The 8,371-nt window shown below is 37.1% G+C and overlaps 1 long non-coding RNA gene across 2 annotated transcripts; it reads right to left on the bottom strand.

The window, feature by feature from the left end:
• Window positions 1-353: 353 nt before the first annotated feature.
• Window positions 354-2,126, bottom strand: LOC110870899. 2 transcript variants are annotated; one of them, XR_004889364.1, is made up of 6 exons: window positions 2,112-2,126; window positions 1,959-1,970; window positions 1,699-1,755; window positions 685-912; window positions 509-578; window positions 354-399 (listed from the first exon to the last, which is right to left on the bottom strand). It is a non-coding gene; the product is annotated as an uncharacterized LOC110870899 (long non-coding RNA). The 2 variants fall into 2 exon arrangements; XR_002553335.2 differs by having other exon boundaries at window positions 1,893-1,970; window positions 2,112-2,125.
• Between the last annotated feature and the right edge of the window lie 6,245 nt (window positions 2,127-8,371).

The raw sequence follows: 8,371 nt of genomic DNA, 5'->3' as shown, positions 1-8,371 counted from the left end.
TTCTTAGCTTTTGTAGAAAGCAACCATATTATGTCAATAATAATAATTTGGGTAAAAGAATTTTGTGAGGTTGTATGTATTAGAGTAACTTTGGGCCACTTAATACCAGTTCAACTCATTTGACCCGTTACCGTTTAATCAAACTTTGAGTTAGCCGCTTGACCATTAGAAATAAAAAAAGGACCTAAATCAACTCACTCACAAACAAACGACAATAATTTGAATAGAGAATGTACAATCGGAGGAGCAGAGGCAGAAGCCACCATTACAGGGCGAGACTGGGGCGGTGGTTTTGAAGGTGTAGCTTTTTTAGTAGGGACTGGTTTTGGCCTATTCTACTCTGGTTCAAACGCACTATTGTTCAACCCGACCCATTCATCCACCAAATCCTTCCATTTCCTATTACATATATAAAAAATAAAACAAGCTCAACAGCAATCTACAATAGAACAATAAGCTTTTCCATAGATAATAGATTCAAATCCAAATTACTCTCAATCATACTCACCTCACCAATTGCTTCACCAGTCCTCTTACTTCATTTGACGGATGCTTTCGAAGTCGATTAACATCCCTTCCTATATCAGTTTCCAAATTTGATCATCAAAAATCAACGTATGTAACCGAAACTCTATACGGTAACATTAATACGCAAAGTAACAAACACAAATGATGTTTATTCACCTTAAGGACTGTAAAAGTCAGATCCATATCAGCTAGGGTTTGAAGCAAATCAGCAAAAGCATCATCAGTCTAAACCACAATATCATTAACAATAAGTCAACTAACAATCTAATAACCCCATTTGACCAAGTAATACAGACCCAAAAAAATCCAGCTTCTCTCGCAAACCAGCAGCCAGAGAACTACCAAGTTACATAAAATGTGATGGCTTTGGGAAATAAGATTACACTGCAAAAGAATTAAGTCTCAGCAACAAACAAATTATACTAATCCAAGAAGATAATTATAATTTTTTAAATGTCAAAGGTTGGAGTATTTCTAATATGCCTTGTGAATCTATTGTTACCATAATCTACATCCTTGAATGGAACACTTAAGTTTTAAGGGTGACCTTCAGGCCGTTTGAACCGTTTCTACTTTTGCTAAAGATTTTACTCGAACTATTTGACCCATTTATATGCTACATAGAGATGACCAAATGGGTAGGACGCGTGGGTCAGGTAACAGGTCAGTCAAAATGCACTCATATCAAACACACATACTTTTATGTAGCCGAATTGGGTCAGGTAGGGTGCGTGCCCCACATATTATTGAACGGAATCTCCATAGTTCCTAATTCTATTTTGTATAACTCTTCCTTTCAGTTTGAGCCTGCCCAATAGCATTATTAGGCCAGTTAAGTGTGTCAGATAAGTACTCCACAGGGGCAACAATGTAATCCCTAGAGGCACCGATTCGACACTGGTACCTAGTACCAAATGCTGTTTGAGATGGTACACTAATGATGCTTAATGTCTATGTTTGTACCACAAAATCTATCACGTAAGTTTAAAATAACAGAGCCAACAACATTTTTGAAGCATTTTTAATTGGAATATGAAAGTATGATCTTCCTTTTTGTTAACTAACCACGATAATCGAATAATCTAACTAACATTTTAGCTACTTAAAATCAGTAAAACCAAACCATATTTCACATAAATCAAAACTCCACCGGCTTAAATTAAATAATACCTTGGTAGAGACTTTTCATGGGCTTTATGATAAGGACCCCTGAACTCAGGAATTAAACTAACATGGAAAAATACAGACATAAGTTTCAAAATTCAAAACCCTCCACAAAGAAAAATTATAAACTGAAACAACACAAACCTTCTAAACCCTAATAAAGATTAAAAAAAACCCTAATTAAGCATTGTAATTGAAACCTGTGAAGCTCGAATCGACACCAAGAAGGAAAAAAAAAGAAGGAAAATCCAGATCCAGTTATTTACCCAAATCGAAACCTGCAAGCAACAAAGATTATTTATAATATAAAATAAGAAAAAAGAAAAAAAAGAAACAAAACTAATAAATGATTCTTGACAGGAAAATCCAGATCAAGTTATTTACTCACCAACACCTTAATGGCTTAACAAAGTATGTACCTTTTAGTCTCAACCACTAATCAACGGTGTTGATCCGAGACAGATCTGATAATCAAAGTCAAATTAACAAAAACAAATTCAACGAAGAAAAATTAGGTCAAGATAGAGTCACTAAAAAGAAAAAGACCCTGAACCAGAATAACTAAAAAATGTAAGATTTGACTTTATTACCTTAGTAGAAACCTAATGGCAACGACTTTAGAACTCGCAGGAGAAGTTCATCAGATTTCTCCATGGGAGAACTCAAATGAAGAAGACCGACAACAGGATACAAATTCGACAACAGATAATCCGGTGAATCCGGACCGTTAAACCCATCATAAATCCCCACGAAAACTCACCCGTGCTCCTCCAAAACATGTACCCGATTCTCACCCGCTTTCCCTTGAGCCCATTTAAGATTCTGACTCTGATTCTGAGTCGCCCGAGAGAGAAGTGGTTGATGTTCTTGAGTCGCCCGAGAGAGAGAAGGAGAGAGAGAAGGTCTGATGAAGCTTGTGAGATGTGTGAGTTGTGAGAGAGATAGAGGTCTGATGAAGATGGCGATCTGTGTGAATTGAAGTGGACGGTTGAAGATGGCGATCCGTGTGAAAAAGTGAGATAAATGGACGGCTGAAGATGAAGGGTAAATTGTTTGTGTTTTCTTGTGCTTTAAATCTTGTACATTGTGCATTAAGTGTGTTTTCAACACATTCCTAAATGACCTTTCTGCCCTTCCTATATGCTTATTAAAGTAGTATAGATATATATTTGCAATTTTTGTTTTTATCGAACTACCTTAAAACTGTTTTATGAGTTTGGAGTCTGGATATTGAGTAGGGCCGTTCCAAGTATTTTGGAGCTCTAAGGCGAAATGAAATTTTGAGGCCCTTTTTTCTTTTTTGGTTATTATAAACGATACTCTTCTATCCGTGTTTGGAACCAAACAAAAAATTAACACAATTATAACACATTGTGGTTTGCTTGTATAAGGAATCAAACAAATCTTAAACAATAAGTTTGCATTAATATTAATAGTTAGCATATTAATTTTCTTTTAAGTGAAGGCCCTATTGTACAACAAGGTTGTAGATGGTCTTAGACCTAAAGCATTTGTACACAAATGGAAAGTTCATACGTACTTCTAGTCTCACAAACGAATATTTTAGAATTATTGGTGTAATAGTGTAAGAGTAAACGTTTTGATTAAAAAAATAAAAAAATGAAGTCTCTACCTGTGCATTAATCACAAACCTTGAATCTTGATTGACATCGACCACTGCTTAATATGTGCAAGTAAATATATAGATCAAAATGGGAGGGATATAAGGGTAAACTACTGAAAATATGGATATATTAGGGTTGAGTAGCTTTTCTACACTGCATGTCATATATAATATAATCTCCAGCTAGCTGATGCATGCCTTCACAAATTACATTTTGCTTTTATAATTTTTATATCTTCCCCAACCACTACTTTAAACTCACCACAACCTGAAACCCTCTTAACTGCTTGTTGTTGCCGTCACCAACACCAGATCCACGAATCGTTTCTGTGCAGATAAAAGTTATAATTCCATCTGTGTTAATTGCTTATATGTGTTCAGCATTCATCTCCAACTCACTAGTTAGAACATGATTTGTGTTGTTAACAACACGGAATCAGCCAGAACTTTTATTCAAAAATTACTGATGTAAATATATGTTATTGAAACAATGATAAGAGGAAAGGGATACAAGACACCGTAACAAACTCACTCTCAGACAAGGCAGATTATCAACTAGATAATCTGCTTACAAGGCTCGAACAAACAAAGTAAAGTTGCTGTTGAATGTTTAGAGAGAAGCAGGAAAGTAGCGAGAGAAAAGAAGAGTGCTTGTATGCCTTCTAGGATCCCAAGGAGACCAGTTATAACGAGACACCCAATAGGGTTTACGCGTAAAGAGGCAGCCCACCAACAGTCTTGAGCCCAACAGCAGGAAGCAGCCCAGTCAACAGGAGCAGCCCAATCAGCGAAACATGAAAAGGAAAGGGAAAATTATAAGGAAAGATAGCAAATATAAAATATAAAGGAAATAGGGAATTGCATATTTTAACACCCCCCCTCAATTCAATATTTAAAACAATCAGATATGTTAAGAAGTTGACAAACCTTTTCATGAGGGCCAAGAGATAGACCCTTGGTAAGAATATCAGCAGCTTGGTCTTCTGATTTAACACCAACTGTCCGAATAATTCCTTTAGCATTTTTTTCCCGTAGGAAAAAAAGGTCGATCTCAAAGTGTTTGGTACGCTCATGAAAAACAGGGTTGGCGGCAATGGAAATGGCAGCCGTATTATCACAATACAGCTGGACAGGAAGCTTAGAATCAATCTGTAATTCCCTTAAAAGGTTTGAGATCCAAATAATCTCGCATGTAGCAGCATACATGGATCGGTATTCTGCTTCAGCAGAAGACCTTGAGACGGTGGACTGCTTCTTACTTTTCCATGAAACAAGATTATCCCCTAAGAATACACAAAAACCAGTAATAGATTTTTGAGAACTTAGGCATTTCGCCCAGTCTGAGTCAGAAAAAGCTTTTATATTCAAAGAATCTCCTTTTTTAAACAGGATTCCTTTTCCAGGAGCACCTTTTAAGTACCTCAAAAGCCGTAAAGCAATTTTGAAATGAGCTTGTAAAGGGGAATGCATGAATTGACTAAGATAATGCACAGAGTATGCTATGTCTGGTCTAGTGTGTGAGAGATAGATTAATTTACCCACAAGTTTTTGATAAACTGTTATATTGGTTAAGGGTTGATTATCCTTCTCACAAAGATGGGATAAAATGTGATTTGACTCGATAGGACAACTGACTGGTTTACAACCAGTCATTCCTAATTCAGCCAGCAAATCTAAGCAGTATTTTCTTTGGGTTAAGCATAAGCCAGTTGAGTTTCTTATAACTTCAGTGCCCAGAAAGTACTGCAATTTTCCCAAATCTTTTATAAAAACCTTTGATTTGAGTAACTGTTTAATATCATTAACTTGTTTTGAACAATTACCAGATATAATAATATCATCCACATAGACAAGAAGGACAATAAAAACCGTGTCTTTTGTCATGACAAACATGGAGTGATCACATTTACTTTGTTTAAAACCAAGATCAACAAGAACAGATACAAGTTTCTCATTCCACATCCTAGGTGCTTGTTTTAATCCATACAAGGATTTTTTTAACTTACAAACTTTAGATTCAGAATAAGGGTTATAACCATCAGGTAAGCACATATAAATTTCTTCATTAAGGTCACCATATAGAAACGCATTGTTAATATCAAGCTGATATATTTCCCAGTTAAAGTGAACAGCCATAGATAACACACACCTAATAGTAACCATTTTAACAACAGGGGAAAACGTATCAAAGAAGTCAATGCCTTCCTTTTGACTGAACCCTTTCGCAACCAGTCTAGCTTTATACCTTTCTATTTCACCGTTTGATTTATACTTAATCTTATAAACCCACTTACACCCAATAGCTTTCCGATTGGGTGGTAGGTCCACAATCTCCCAGGTTTTATTTCTGAGTAAAGCTTCAAGTTCAGAATTCATAGCATCAACCCAATTAGCATCATTTTTTTGCTTCAAAGTAATTTTTAGGTTCACAACTTTTATTTAACACAGAAGCAAAGCAGAAACTTTCAGGAGACAAATTAGCACAATTTAAGACCTTTTCAAGACCATATTTGACTTTTCCATCGACTATAAAGTCATCAAATTTAGAGGGAAAGTTACTGTTTCGGGAGGATCTCCTTAAAACCGTGTTAGTTTGTTCACCAATATCTCCCTCAGAGGTATTATTGTCTTCTTGTTCAGTGTCATGCTCAGCCCTGTCCGAATTCGACTCTGTATTGCTTGGTTGCTGATTTTCAGCCATTCCTAAAGCAATCTCTGAATCGTTTTCAGACTGCTCAAACCCATGACCTGTTGAAGTATTTGTGTGTGTATTCTCATCATCGGGAGTTGGGTCAACTTGGGGTTTTTGAGTGAAGTTTAAATCAGATAAGTCAAAAAAGTTAAGGGTGTTAACTTCAGTGGGAGTATCAGGATCTGAAAATGTTTTCTTTTCTTTGAAAGGGAACACGGTTTCATAGAACCTAACATCCCTAGAGAAGAACATCATTTTTTGATCTAAACTCCAAAGTTTGTACCCCTTTTTTTCATTTGAATATCCAACTAAAACACATTTTTCAGCATGTGTGGTAAACTTATCAGAGTTGTTTAACACAGTGCTGAAACAAAGACACCCTTGTCACACCCCTATTTTCCACGTGTCACCGGTGGGCCCGGTGGGGGAGTATCGTGACGTAGTTGATATCATCATAGTCAAACAACACAAATTAATATGCACAGCGGAAGCAAAAAGATAGATTTATTTCAACCTGATGCTTGTCAGTGTGTATATATTTTTGATGTATATTTTTAAGCCCTTTTTACACTTTTAGCCAAGTTTTAAATTTATAAAACACGATATTCACTAACACTAAACACACATATGGGCAAGTGCACCCATCGTGGACGTAGTATAGTGTTGGTAAGATACCGAGGTCGTCCAAGGACACAAGAGCTTTTAATACCGGTTTATCCTCAACGTCTAATCAAATCAAAAAGTGAGAAAAATGTTTTTAAACTAAGAAAATAAAAACTAACTAAATGCTGAAAAATAAAATAAAAATAAAAACAGATAGACAAGATGAATCACTTGGATCCGACTCGTGTATTAGTATAACCTTTGATTATTTTCGCACTTTTGCACTTGTTTAAGAGATTATCTTAGTTATTGTAGTAGGCCCCTCTTTTGAAGGCGACGTTACCCTCAACCGAGTAGTTTGAGTCAGCAAGGATACAATCCTAAAGGGTCGGATTATTGGAAGATAATGAATTAAGTTATTAATGCAAATTATGGTGGGCCCCGCTTTTGGCGGTGACGTTACCCTCGGCTAAGTAGTCTGAGTCAGCAGGGATACAGTCCTAAATAGCCGGGTTATAGTATTAATAGTAGTTAACTTATGAGGGGGTCAAAGAGTTTGGATCCCCGCCATCCAATACCTATGGGTATTGAAGGAGATCCTACTAAATTTAACCCAGGTCCCAAGCAGGACCTCTAAACGCTGAACAAGGGCAAGACCCTTACCAAACCGTTCCCTTAACCCCCGACCAGGTAGCCAACATACCTCCATATAGACCGTGGAGATATGAATGGTGAAAATCTTTTATTTTATATAGACAGTAAAATAATGCCAAGACACCACGGACAAACGATAAGGAAAGATCACCTTCAACATAAGCAACTAGTTATTAAAGTCATTAATACAAAACCAAATAAAAAGTGCAAAAGATTAAAAATAAAAAGTATTATACTAAACACTTGTCTTCACCAAGTGATGTAAGAGACTTAGGCAAACATGGCCTTGATTGTCAAGAACTCTTACGATCAATCTTGGATCCCGAGACGACTCACACACTCTACGATGAACAATGGATGATGGTGGTGGATGATGGTGTTATGGTGGTGGTGGGTGGTGGATGAAGTGTGAGAGAGGTGGTGTGCCAAGGGATGAGATGGAATGAAACCAAGCACCCCTATTTATAGGCTGAACAGAAGGCTGGGCACGGCCCCGTGTCCGCTGGACACGCCCCCGTGCCCGTCTGACACTCTCTCTCCTCATTAATTGTAATTCGCAATTACAATTAATGCGCCTGCTGTACTTTCACCACGCCCCCGTGCTCACTGGACACGGCCCCGTGGTGGGCAATGGAAGCTTCTACAAGTTTGTCATTTATGCTGCTTCTTGGGCACGGCCCCGTGCTGGCTGAGCACGGGGCGTGTTCAGGCTTCTGTTTTGTCTTCTTTGCTTTGGAGGATGCCGTTGAGGGTCCGGGCAGTCTACTTCTATTCCTTTTCTTGTATTTATGCTAGAATTAGTTGTCTTTTTGCTTCTTTTGTGAATTTGAGCTCATTTCATCCTGAAAATACAAAAGGAAGACAAAAACACTCTTTTTCCAACATTAGTACTTAAAAAGGGTTAGTTTTATGCCTTAATTGATGTGATTTATATGTTGCATTTTACACACATCAAATACCCCCACACTTGAACTTTTGCTTGTCCTCAAGCAAAACTCTTTAAAATGTGGCTTACGCTCCCAAATGGAATAGGTAGAAGAGAAAGTTTTTGGCTTGTCATAGAGTGTCGGGGATCCAAGATCTTTTTAGGTTTTATTTTTATTTAT

Source organism: Helianthus annuus, chromosome 3 (genome assembly GCF_002127325.2).
Source record: "Helianthus annuus cultivar XRQ/B chromosome 3, HanXRQr2.0-SUNRISE, whole genome shotgun sequence".
NCBI lineage: Eukaryota > Viridiplantae > Streptophyta > Magnoliopsida > Asterales > Asteraceae > Helianthus > Helianthus annuus.
This window is presented reverse-complemented; position numbering and strand designations above follow the sequence as displayed.